This window comes from Podarcis erhardii, assembly GCF_964252035.2.
Source record: "Podarcis erhardii genome assembly, chromosome: 4".
Lineage (NCBI taxonomy): Eukaryota > Metazoa > Chordata > Lepidosauria > Squamata > Lacertidae > Podarcis > Podarcis erhardii.
The window spans coordinates 1,029,443-1,043,226 of record NC_138508.1 but is presented as its reverse complement, the minus strand read 5'-3'; positions in this window follow the sequence as shown (position 1 = coordinate 1,043,226).

Below are 13,784 nucleotides of genomic sequence, written 5' to 3'. Positions count from 1 at the left end.
GGACCCGCAGGAGCAGGAGAAATGAAGCCATCGAAAGGGGGACGAGGTGGGTGGGGGTGAGCAGAACCAGGGACGCCCCCCCCAGCTTGGCTCCGGCTGTTGTCTGTGGGGGCGGAGGAGGGGGGCACGACTCGCCCCCTGTTTGTGCCAACCACAGATGCCCAGAATGCCTCTGTCAGAGGAGATCTGGCCTGGCACATCAGAAACTGCTTTTCTCCCTCCTGGGCTGAATGCCCTTCGCCCCTGGGGCCCTGAGAGAGCTGGCCCAGTAGGCGCCTCGCCCATGAGCTGTGGGGCTGGCCCTCTGGGGGCCTCCGATGGTCGCTGGTGCCCATGTCAGAAACACTTAAGGAACCTCTGAGCGCCAGGAGTGCCTCTGCCAGCCTCTTGCCTGTCTGCATCAGGATGTCAAGACCCGGCATGTGGCGGCTGCGAAAGAGGCAAATGCTACGCTAGGGGTCCTTAGCAAAGGAATTGAGCAGAAAACTGCCAGGGCCATGATGCCATCATCAAACGCTAAGGATGGCGGCTAACAGATTGAGGCTGAATCCTGACATGACAGAAGTACTGTTCTTGGGGGACAGAGGACGGGCAGGTGTGGGGGACTCCCTGGTCCTGAATGGGGTAACTGTGCCCCTGAAGGACCAGGTGCGCAGCCTGGGAGTCATTTTGGACTCACAGCTGTCCATGGAGGCGCAGGTCAAATCCGTGTCCAGGGCAGCTGTTTATCAGCTCCATCTGGTCCACAGGCTGAGACCCTCCCTGCTCGCAGACTGTCTGGCCAGAGTGGTGCATGCTCTGGTTATCTTTATATATATATATATATATATATATATATATATATATATATATATATATATGCTTTCGTAGATTTTCACGGGTACAGGAATGCAGGTTTTGGTGTCCTCGGGTGTCTTCCCGTGTAAAAGTTGGGGTGTCTAGGCGACGTTTCGACGAGGTCTCGTCATCTTCAGGCTGGTGCTTTCGGCTTCTTGTTACTGGAACAGAGCAGGATCTCAGTGTTTGAGTTCCTATAAATACTGTAGAGGGGGTGTGGTGTATAGCCTCCAATGTTCTGGGCAGAGAGGAAGTTCCCAGGCTAGTGTGCCTTTTCTTCTTTTGTTCCTTAATTACTTGAGAGATATCTTGAGTGATTTCTTGAGTGATATCCTGAGTACCACTTAGGTGGGTCATTAGGTGTGGATTAGTTGTTAAAGTCTTTGTGTCTTGACCTCTTGAACTTTGTGAAGAGTTTTCCTGAGAAGATGGCTGTACTGTACTTAGTTGTGCTCTGGCTTGGCTTCGTGTATAGGGGCGAGCTGTGGTTTTGTGGCTTGTGTCAGCCAGATCTGTGTAGGGATTGCAGGGGGGTGCAGCATCCGGAGGTGCCACCATGGATTGGCTACTGGATGGTGTCTGTAATTCATCTGTGGAGAGGGTCTGGGTTTGGGTCTGGTGTGGTTGATTGGTGTTGGCGTTCTGTGTGCCTCTGGATCTGGTGTCAGTTTTTGTGGGGAGGGCTAATTTCCAGATGTCTGGCAAGCGGGATGTGTCGTCACGCTTGTTCATGTTGTGAGGGTGTTTCTCTATCTCGATGGCTTCCATGATTATTCTCTTGTGGTGATGTTCCGTGTTAAAGAGCAATTTGGAATCTGCAAAATTAATTTCGTGTCCTGTTTCTTTCATGTGTTGGAAAAGAGAGGAAGTTTTTTCTTCTTTTTTGACGGCATTCTTGTGTTCTGCGATACGTGCATTTATTCGTCTGTTTGTTTGTCCAATGTACGTGGCTGGGCAGACTTTGCAGGGTATTTCATAGATCCCTTGGTTTTCCAACTGGATTTTATCCTTCAGAAACCCCAAGGATAAAATCCAGTTGGAAAACCAAGGGATCTATGAAATACCCTGCAAAGTCTGCCCAGCCACGTACATTGGACAAACAAACAGACGAATAAATGCACGTATCGCAGAACACAAGAATGCCGTCAAAAAAGAAGAAAAAACTTCCTCTCTTTTCCAACACATGAAAGAAACAGGACACGAAATTAATTTTGCAGATTCCAAATTGCTCTTTAACACGGAACATCACCACAAGAGAATAATCATGGAAGCCATCGAGATAGAGAAACACCCTCACAACATGAACAAGCGTGACGACACATCCCGCTTGCCAGACATCTGGAAATTAGCCCTCCCCACAAAAACTGACACCAGATCCAGAGGCACACAGAACGCCAACACCAATCAACCACACCAGACCCAAACCCAGACCCTCTCCACAGATGAATTACAGACACCATCCAGTAGCCAATCCATGGTGGCACCTCCGGATGCTGCACCCCCCTGCAATCCCTACACAGATCTGGCTGACACAAGCCACAAAACCACAGCTCGCCCCTATACACGAAGCCAAGCCAGAGCACAACTAAGTACAGTACAGCCATCTTCTCAGGAAAACTCTTCACAAAGTTCAAGAGGTCAAGACACAAAGACTTTAACAACTAATCCACACCTAATGACCCACCTAAGTGGTACTCAGGATATCACTCAAGAAATCACTCAAGATATCTCTCAAGTAATTAAGGAACAAAAGAAGAAAAGGCACACTAGCCTGGGAACTTCCTCTCTGCCCAGAACATTGGAGGCTATACACCACACCCCCTCTACAGTATTTATAGGAACTCAAACACTGAGATCCTGCTCTGTTCCAGTAACAAGAAGCCGAAAGCACCAGCCTGAAGATGACGAGTGAGACCTCGTCGAAACGTCGCCTAGACACCCCAACTTTTACACGGGAAGACACCCGAGGACACCAAAACCTGCATATATATATATATATATATATATATATATATATATATATATAATATTTATTCCGGTTTTAAAAATTACAAAAGAAAACACTAGATTAAGCAAGAAAAAACGAGACCATGAATACAGACAAGCAAAAATAAAAACCCAGAAAAATACAAGCAATTAAGAAAAAAAAGAAAAGGAAAAAACAAACAAATCAAACCTTCCCATAACTTATTTTCCATTTGCTTATTTCCCTGACCTCCTCACACCTCCCTTTTTTGTATTCTAGTTCAATTAGATATTTCAGCAAATCCTTTCCATCTTTGTTTTTATCCCAATAATTTATCTTAACATACTGTAATTTTACACTCTCTTCTTTCACCAACTAACAAACCATTTTTACTTTATTTAATCTTATTTCTCATTAAAATTAATATATTTGAGCTTGATCTCTTAAAAACATTACCCCATGGGTCATAAAATTTCATTCCACGATTTTTCCATCCCTCATTAAGTTTTTAAAGTCTCCTTATAAACACTTTAAATTCCCAGTCTTCTTCCACCGTCTCCTCTCCCTGGTCTCGGCCCCTGCCATCACTTCCATCAACCCCCAACAGTCCATCAACCTGGAGATCTTATATCCGAGGCTCTTAACTCTTCTTCACGTCCCTTCTGCCGGTCTTCTTGATGATTTTTGATACTAACAAGCAGATCTCGGGGATGCTCAAACCCAACAATACTTTTATTCCTTCTTAATAAGTCGGCCAGGTCTCCATGGTTAAAACTAGGGCCCATAAAGCATTCCAAATCTTGTTTCACAATTCCTCCAAATCCAAAGGCCCCAAAGGCTCCAATCTTCTCCTGGCCCAAGTCCATATCCCAGAAGTCAATTGATCCCTGAATAAGGGAATCTCTCCAACTTTCCATTTCCAGATCAGGCCAGGCTCCCATCTTTATAATCTGGCTTTTTCTAGTTACAGTCATATAGGGCCTCAACTTGTAATCCTCCATTTGCATCTGTAAGGTTGAGGCTCCCCCTTGTATTGCTTTATATTCAACAACAACAACTTTCTCCTTCTCCGATTCATCCATTTGTTCAATTAGAATAGATTCCTGTGCCAGATCAACTTCTGTGCTGATGCCCACTTTTGTTCCCAAGATATCAATATTAGTGGCCCTGACATCTATCTGTTTAGGCAGCTTTCCCAACAGATAAATTGTCTTATTCAATACAGACACTACATCTTCCTTAGCTGACATTCTTGAGATGTTCAGAGTCAAAACCTGGTTTCCCACAATCTTTATCTTAAAGCCAAATTCTCCAGCTGCACTTTTGTAGCAATGTCCCAACACTCCCTCTAGAGGAAGACAGTCTCCATTTGTATCAATCCTTTCCAGCACAATTCCAAAGGTAAAATAGTAACAATTTTCAGTTACCTTTTCTTCTTTTTAAGCGCAGAAGCAGACGATGGAAACAATGTCTGTCTTTTATGGCTAACTGTCAAATTTATCCTGTTCACTGTCAAAGGACTTTTTGCAAACCGTTCCCAGGTTCAGAGACGCGGTGATTCAGTTTTTGATTTTTCACTTTCTCCTGCAGAATCACTTGGTCAAAATTCCCCCCCTCTTCTCCTACTTCCAAGGGGGTTAAGTAGTTTCAATCAGTGGAGTTTTAATCCTTTACATGAGACTTTCCAAGACCTTAGTTAACGACTACTTTGCCTCAGTCTGTTTACAGAAAGGGAAGGTGGACTTCCTGTTTGAACCTTCCCGTTTCAGTGCCAAATTAAATTATTTTAAAAGTCCAATTTTCCGTTCTACTCACGGGTTGTTGTTTAAAATCCAATTACCCACAGGAAAAAAGTCAGCGCTCTCCGACAGCAGCAATGCAGCTTCACTCCGTGAAAGAAGCGGTCGATTCAAAGCACCGCACCGCTCACCCCACGTCGCTCCGGATTCCCAATACCGGGTCTCCCTGCGAGTAGGGGGGGCGCAAAAGGTGCCAGCCAAATCCCAAGTTCACAGGCTTCTCCACCTGTGATTTCTGAGGGTCTCCGCCTTCACCGTGGCGGTCAGACCCTATTTTTCACGGAGCAAGTTCCTCTCGAACGGAGGAGTTCCGCCATTGCCGGAGGCGCCAACCCAGTTATCTCCTGCTCTAGTTATCTCCCGCTTGGACTACTGCCATGCGCTCTACATGGGAATACCTTTGAAGGAGACCCAGAAACTACAACTAATGCAGAATGCGGCAGCTAGACTGATGACTGGGAGCGGCCGCCAAGACCACATAACACCAGTCCTGAAAGACCAACATCGACTCTCAGTACGTTTCTGAGCACAATTCAAAGTGTTGGTGCTGACCTTTAAAGCCCTAAACAGCTTCAGTCCAGTATACTCTGAAGGAGCGTCTCCATCCCCATCGTTCTACCTGAACACTGAGGTCCAGCTCCAAGGGCCTTCTGGTGGATCCCTCACTGTGCAAAGTGAGGTTTCAGAGAACCAGGCAGAGGGCCTTCTCGGTGATGGCGCCCGCCCTGTAGAACGGCCTCGCATCAGATGTCAAGGAAATAAACAACTGTCTGACTTTTAGAAGACATCTGAAGGCAGCCCTGTTTAGGGAAGTTTTTAATGTTTTATTCAGTTTTTAGTGTTCTGTTGGGAGCCACCCAGAGTGGATGGGTAAACCCAGCCAGATGGGTGGGGTATAAATGATTAATAATAATAACTATGAAGTCTCCCACGATGATCATACTGTCATGACTGTATTCTAATAAGTTATTTTATTGGGTGTTTTTTTTGAAGAAGTTTGTTTTATTTCCATTTGGTGCATATATCCAGGGCCGTCTTTACCAGGCGGTGCAAGTGGCCCGTTGCGCCAGGGCTCCAAGCTCCGGAGGGCACCTAGTTGGGAGTCCGGGCCGAGTTGGAGTCGTCTGGGACTCTGGGAAGAGCCAAGAGCCGAACAGAGCACAGCTCTTCTGCTGAAGCATTGTGTTGACTGGGTTTGAGACATTTTGATATGATTTCTGCTCAATCCACGCCTCTGCTTCCCTGTCCTCTTACTCTCGCTTGACAAGACACGAACACAGCCCAGTTGCCAGTTGCTTCGCTGGGCATCGTCAGTACACGAAGATAGCAGGTTACTTTGATGTAGTTTAATCTTTAGAGAGATCTTAGGGGCCACGAAGAGAGTTCACAAGGAGATGGTAAATCCTGCCTCTCCTGTTTAGGACTGTTTAGGACTGTCAGATGGCCGTTGCGGTTCCTCGAGAGTAACCAGGGAGGACTCCAACCTGTCTTTGACAGGCTTTATTTTGGTGCAAACTATTTACAGTGAAGAGCCCCAAAGCTCACGTCTGCCTCAATTGCTAGCAGAATCTGGGAGTGGTCTTTTTTTGGACCTCCCCCAACACAAGAGTTTCATTACCCCCAGCCTTCGCCTTCCCTCTTTGCTCCTTAGACTACTGCGCAGGATGGGCGAGGACAAGGGGGTGTTTCCCACTGTGATAGGAATTTTATGGCCTGAGATATATGGTAATGTTCATAAGTGTACCAACCAAGCACATACATAGATCAGCACAGGAAGGCCAACCGGGAACCATTTTGATTCCTAATCTGAGCAAATCTTTTCTCTGCAAGGTCAAAATGTAAAAGCCTCCCCATCTTCTTTTCCTTCACAAATCCTGTCTTAAGGGAATGTCTGTGTTTGAATAGGGTGTGAGCCTGTGACCAGGGCCAGGAACTAAGTATTTCACCACTACAAATGAATGGTCAGGCTCCCCAGGAAATCCAATCAAGTAACCTGCCAGACAGGAGATAAACAAGGACAAGAGAAAAACAATATTAAAATTTCTGTTTTAGACCACCTTTACTGTGATGTAGGTGTGATGTATCTGAGGGGTGGTCTTAGGTTACACCCCTTCTGTGATGTATGTATGATGTTTTTGGGGGTGGGCTTGATCTACAGGGTGGCAATTTCAAAAGTCTTTATAAGGCCTTGCACACCATTTTTCTGGGTCCTTCCTCTCTCCTGCAAGTGAGGGGAGCACCCTGTTGCAAGAGATCAATAAAGGCCAAGCCTACAGGCTGCTGATTTGCTCCAAGTTATCCTGCTTGGTGTCTTTGTTTTTTGTCCAAGGGAGCCCTCAGATTTCTCCGTTAACACCTCCTGTCCGGCTTGCCTGGGAGTGGTGTTAAGGCTCCCTCCAGCATCCTCTGGTCCTTGCACCTCTTCCCCATGGGAGGTGGGGCGTTCCTCCTCCCCAGAAGAGGAACTGCTTCGCAAGATTTTCGGAGGCTGCTTGTAACACAACTGCCCTTCTATTTCTCGCCTCTGAGCCGATGGCAGTTCCCTGACAATGACCTTCCTAAAAGCATTCCTCTTCGCTTCCTCTTTTATTTACTCTGAATTGCATATGCATGCTCAAGTAGGAAATTAGCTCTTTGTAGTTTTAACTTTAACTTTGCCCCCACGTGGGTTTTGGTTTTTTGAAATGCTCAGAGGAAATCCGATTGGTTCTTACATACACTGTGCAAAAAGTTCTTTTGTGAATAAAACGACCTGGGCCGAGGGGTGGACAGGAATTATTATTATATGCACTCCTCCCAGAGTCTTGCTGGTTCAAGCCTCTGTGTGTTATTAATCAGAGTCTGATCCTTCCTTTGCTTTGGGAACGCCCCATCATGGAAGGTTTGCTGGCTTCCTGAGTGAGTAGCTGGAGGGACGCAAGAGCCCCGACTCGACAGAGGGCTTTCCTCCCTGCCCCTTTGAGCCACTGGGAGCCAGCTGGGGTGGGTGTATGATGGGCGCTCCTAGCTGGCTCCTAGTGGCTCAAAGGGGCAGGGAAACCTGGTATATACCAGCTCCACGCATCAGCCTTCAGGGGTTGTTGAGCTACAACTCCCATCATCCCTGACCACTGGTCCTAGTAGCTAGGGACAATGGGAGTTGTAGTGCAACAACATCTGGGGATTCAACTTTGAGAAAGGCACACATCTGTATATGCACACACAAACATATATTCACAGTTCTCTTTTCTGCCCGTTTAAAAACATTCTTCTTTAGCCAAACCTACCCAGATGCTGGGACATGGGTGGTGCTGTGGGTTAAACCACAGAGCCTAGGACTTGCCGATCAGAAGGTCGGCAGTTCAAATCCCTGCGACAGGGTGAGCTCCTGTTGCTCGGTCCCTGCTCCTGCCCACCTAGCAGTTCTAAAGCACGTCAAATGCAAGTAGATAAATAGGTACCGCTCTGGCGGGAGGGTAAATGGCGTTTCCGTGAGCTGCTCTGGTTCGCCAGAAGCGGCTTAGTCATGCTGGCCACATGACCCGGAAGCTGTACGCTGGCTCCCTCGGCCAGTAAAGCGAGATGAGTGCCGTAACCCCAGAGTCGGTAACAACTGGACTTAATGGTCAGGGGTCCCTTTACCTTTACCCAGATGCTTAGGAAGTTGAGGTCATTTTAATCAGTTTCAGTATTTTTACTTGTGTACATTTTAAAGTAGGGTTGTAATTTTTTCTTGCTTTTACTGGCTTGTGTTTTGTAAACCACTTTGGGGATTTTTACAATCAAGCGGTGTGTAAATTTTATAAAATAAACACACACACACACGTAGTGTAGTATTTCATCATATCATAGAATGGTAGAGTTGGGAGGAATCCTGAAGGTCATCTGGTCCAGCCTCCTGCAAGGGGGGTATGTGTGGGGAGAGAGAGAAAAAAACAACACAGTATTTCATCATAGATGCCTATTGTTCAACTATATAATTGTTAACTGGATTTGAGTAAACCTTACTCAGCCACATAAGTCGGAATGCCAAGCGGAAGCTAACAAGTATTATTCTTAATGATGTTTGAATGAACGAGCTCATTTTTAATCTAGAATAGAATACCTTATAGTCAATCCATTCACTAATAGTACGAATGGGGGGGGGCTGGGGGGGGAGAGAAAGAGACCAAAACAACTTCCCAACCAAGTGGATGTCAAGCCTGTTTCAACCTTTTAACTCCCCTAATATTTCGTTCCTTTGTTTTTATTTGATAGAATATGCGTCACCCAAAGAGCGCTTTTTACAAAAAGAAAGGAAGGACGAATACCAAGTTGTTTCATAGAAGAATACCAAGTCATTTCATAGAATACCAAGTCATTTCTTCAGCCATGTGAGGCCGAAGCACTCTTATGTAGGGTCAAGTCACCCTAACTGGCGTGCTCCTTCTTGGTAGTATGCTTCTGAAGATCAGCTGCTGGAAATTGCAGGAGGGCAGCTTGGCCACTGGAAGACCAGGAGCCTGGACTCGTGGATCACTGGCCTGGTGCAACAGGGTTTGCTTAAGTTATTTTGTACATGGTGCAACTCAGGAATGGGTGAAGTCCCATTGAGTCTTGGGGGAGTAAGGCAGGACTGGGCCTTCTTAGAATGTGGGTGTCAGGGTTTCTGGGAGAAGTGAGGAGATGGCAGAGGAGACGGAAAGCGAGTGGGAGGAGGGAGAGAGAGACGAGGAAGAAGATGACGGAATTCGAAGGGAATCTATGAGCCTAAGCAGTGAGTCAGAGGATTCCCAAAAGGGAGCTAGCATGATCAGGCGAAAAGCAGGAGAAGAGAGAAGCTGTGAAAAGTCAGGGAAGGAGGGGAGAAAGCCCAGTGAAGCACAGACGCTGTCAGAGGGGTCTCAGCCGGAACGGAGTAAAGGGGGTGGAGTTGTCAGCCTCTCGGAGGGAGGAGGAACAGGAGAAAACAGAGAGAGGGGGTTGGAGCAAGGTGTTCAGCCGGAAAGGGTAGAGAGTGGAACAGGGGGCAGTATAGAGGACGAAGGAAAGGTCAAAAGCAACGTACGCGCGCCAAGTTCAAACATAGAGGCGCGCGGAAGTGGGGAAAGCTCAGAGGAGGAGCCCGGCCCCAAAGCCAGAAGGAGGGGGCAGGAGGTGGCAGAGGATTCAGCCTCAGGCGAATCCCGGAAAGAGAGAACCCAGGGGGGCAGAAAGACCCTGCGGAAAAGAAAGGAGAGGAAGAGGTGGTCTAGAGCCAGGCTATTAAGTTGGTGTGGAGGAGGGGAGGAGTCAGAGGGGGACTTCAGCGGTCTAACGTGACAGACGTACAGCCACAATGCTGAACTGTGAAAGAAGCAACTATCTTCAATAAACTTTTCCTGTAAGTAAACTATAATGGAGTAAGGTCTCTCGTGAGCTGGGACCCACCTGGGTGGCTGTGACAGAAAGTCCCCCTCCCTCTGAAAGCAAAAATTTTTTTTTGCGAAGCTCACGAACGGGGCAGCCATGAGTGCTGAGGAACAGCTGGCTGCACTCCGGGATCAAATTACCACTCTCACAACGGCAGTCATTGCTTCGCAGAAGAAGAATGCTGACTTGGAGAAAGCGTGCCAGGATTTGCAAGCAAGGTGGGAAAATGCGGACAAGGCGGGGACCCCGGGCTCCAGAGCGGAGGGCATTGCGCTTGGAAGGAGGGGGGGTGCCCTAGTTTCGCATTTTAATGGCAACTTGCAAGACTATCCCAACTTCAGGGCAGATGTCGTGTATGCACTGCATTTACTCCGTCATGATTTTAGAGATGAGGAGGAGAGAGTGGGATTTATTGTTTCGCACCTGCATGGGGAGGCCAGGGCTTGGCTACGCAATCTGTGGCGCGAAGATGGACCAGCCCGTCGCAATGCAGATGCGTTTATCAAGGCAATGGATGCTTGTTTTCAATCCTCTGTGGATAAGGACATTGCGCGCCGGCAGATGCACGGGCTGAGGCAGGGGAAAGCCACTGTACGCCAATATCATTCTAAATTTTTTGCATTGCTCACCGCCTTAGATTGGCCGAAGGACAGTCTACCGGTCAGGGATCTTTTTTGGGAGGGATTGAGCCCCTCCGTCAAGGATGAGATCGCAAGGGGGGACAGACCCCAGACCCTGGAAGACGTGGTGCAACGGGCTTTGGCTATAGGAATTCGACATGAGGGACGTCCGTGGCACGAGGAGGGGGGGCCCCAAGCGCGCGCGCAAGCAAAAACTCTCCCTTTTGTGCACAGGGATTTCAGCCGTGCGCACCCCTCACCACTGGGGACGGAAGCCGAAGAGCCAATGGAGATTGGTGGTGCTAGGGCTCAAAAGCCATCCCAGAGCCCCATCCCTGCTGCAGCCAAAGCGAAGCCTCCTAGAGGGACCAGGAAGTGTTACATCTGCGACAGTGCACACCATATGGCGAAAGAGTGCCCCCAGAGGCTCCAGAAGCACACTGCAGCACTGGCAACTGTGACAGCAGAGGTGCAATCAGAGGAGCAGCTTCAGGGAAACTGCAGTGCCTGGCTGGAAGCAGAGCTACTGGGGCTCAGCCAGGCGGATCTGTAGAGAAGTCCCCAGCATCCTTGCAGCGCATGGACCCTTTACCTCCCAAACCAGCAGTTTTACTCACAGCAACACTCCAGCTGCCTGATGGGCGACTTCTCGAGGTTCCAACAACCATCGATTCGGGAAGCAACGCCGATTTCGTGGGATTACAGTTCGTCAAACAGCATAACATAGCGCTCCTGCCTGCAACGACGCCTCTGAACGTGGTCACGGTAGACGGCAGGAAGTTGCTGGGGGGGCAAGTGGTGCAGCAAACCCCTCCCATGATGATGCAAATTGGAGACCATCGAGAGCTTATTAGTTTCAATGTCACCCACTTATCGGACACGCCCATCGTGTTGGGCATGAGTTGGCTGGACAGGCACAGTCCCGCGGTTGCTTGGTACCAGAGGCAGATCACCTTTTGTTCATCGTATTGCGCCCAGAATTGCATCCAAACCGATCAAGGAGGAGAAGCCGAACAGCAGCTGCATCTGAGTATGGTGCAAGCGGTTCCTCACAAGTACGCGGAGTTCTTGGAGGTTTTCTGCGAAAAGGAAGCTGACAAATTGCCGCCTCACAGACCTTACGACTGCGCGATTGACTTAGTGCCAGGCGCGCAGTTGCCAACTGCCAAGCTGTACTCCATGTCGGAAGACGAGCTGCAAGAGCTTCGGGAGTTCATAGAACACAACCTCAAGCGCGGATTCATCCAGGAATCTAAAGCAGCGGGAGGCAGTCCTGTTTTCTTTGTGAAAAAGAAAGACACGCCCCAGAAGAGGCTCATTGTGGACTACCGGTTCATAAACAGACTAACTAAGCCCAAGGCCTTCCCCATGCCCAAAATTGACGACCTTTTGGCTACAGTCAGGAGGGGGAAGATTTTTACCAAGCTGGATTTACGTGGAGCTTACAACCTCATCCGCATCAGGAAGGGCGACGAGTGGAAGACGGCCATGTTCACTCCTTTGGGCACGTACGAATACAGAGTTATGCCCTTCGGTCTACAAAATGGCAGCCATGTTTTCCAAGCATTCATGCATCACGTCCTGGCAGGTCTCCTCTACAAGAAGTGTGTCTGTTTTCTCGACGATATCCTGATTTTCTCGGAATCGCCAGAGGATCACGATAAGGACGTGAAGGAAGTTCTGCAGAGGCTGAAGGAACACAGGCTGTACGCCAAGTTGGAGAAGTGCCAGTTTGATGTGAGAGAGGTAGATTTCCTTGGCTACAAGCTGTCCGACGAGGGACTGGCCATGGACAAGACTAAAGTCCAAGCGCTGTTGGACTGGAAAAGCCCTCGAAATCGGAAGGAGGTCCAGAGGTTCATCGGCTTTGCCAATTTTTATCGCAAGTTTATTAAAGGTTTTGCAAACGCGACGGCGGCAATCACTGACACCCTCAGTTCCAAGAAGAAGAAGTTCGTCTGGACCGAACAAGCAGAGCGATCCTTTCGGAAGCTTAAAAGCCTTTTCGCCTCCGAGGAGCAGCTGCTGCACGTGAATCCTGGCAGGCCCATGCGGGTAGAGACAGATGCATCAGACAGAGCAGTTGGGGCCGTCCTCTTGCAAGAGGATTCGCAAGGCAACTGGAAACCGGGTGCATTCTACTCCCGGAAGCTCAGCAAGACGGAGCGCAACTACACCATATGGGACAGGGAGTTGTTGGCCATTCATGCAGCTTTCAAAGCGTGGCGACACTTCTTGATAGGAGCCAAGCACACGGTGCAGGTCCGCACGGATCACAAGAACTTGGAGTATTGGCGGACGGCTAAATTGCAAACCCAACGACACATGCGCTGGGCGGAATTCTTTGCGGATTTCGATTTCAAAATAGAATACATCCCTGGAGACTCCAATGTTATAGCAGACGCGCTGTCCCGAAAGCCTCAATACCTGGAGGAAGTAGCTCCAATCGCAGCAAAGTACATTTTCGCACCGCAGGCGTGGACGTGCGCTACCATCGCAGTCGACCTGGACGCGGTGCGACGCGCGCTGCAAGAGGATCAGTTTGCACAATCCAAGATGGAGGAGCTCCGCAGAGGGTCGCCTGACAACAATGAGTTTCAGTTGCAGGATGGACTTTTGACTCGCAAGGGCGCCCTTTACGTGCCCACCGACGAGCTTCGCGCCACGGTTTTGCAACAATTGCACGATGCCCCGAGTGCGGGCCATTTCGGCAAAGAGAAGACTATGGAGTTGGTGGCAAGGGACTTTTGGTGGCCCCAGATGAGAGGAGAGGTGGCGGACTACGTAGCCAGGTGCGATATCTGCCAGAGGTCCAAACCAGTGCATCAGAAGCAGGCGGGATTGTTAGAACCGCTGGAGACACCGCAGCAACCGTGGGAGAGGGTAGCGTTGGACTTTGTTACAGACCTGCCCAGCTCCAGAGGTAAGACGGCGGTGTTAGTGGTTGTGGACTTGTTCACCAAGATGGCGCACTTCATTCCTTGTGCCAAGGTGGCGACGGCAGAACAGACCGCAAAGCTCTTCATCGATCACGTCTTCAGAGTGCATGGACTACCGCAGTCCGTCTTGTCCGACAGGGGGCGCCAATTTGTTTCCACTTTCTGGCGGAAGCTTCTGGGTATCTTGCACGTCAAGATCAACCTGACGTCGGCGAGGCATCCACAGACCAACGGTCAAGCGGAGAGGGTCAAC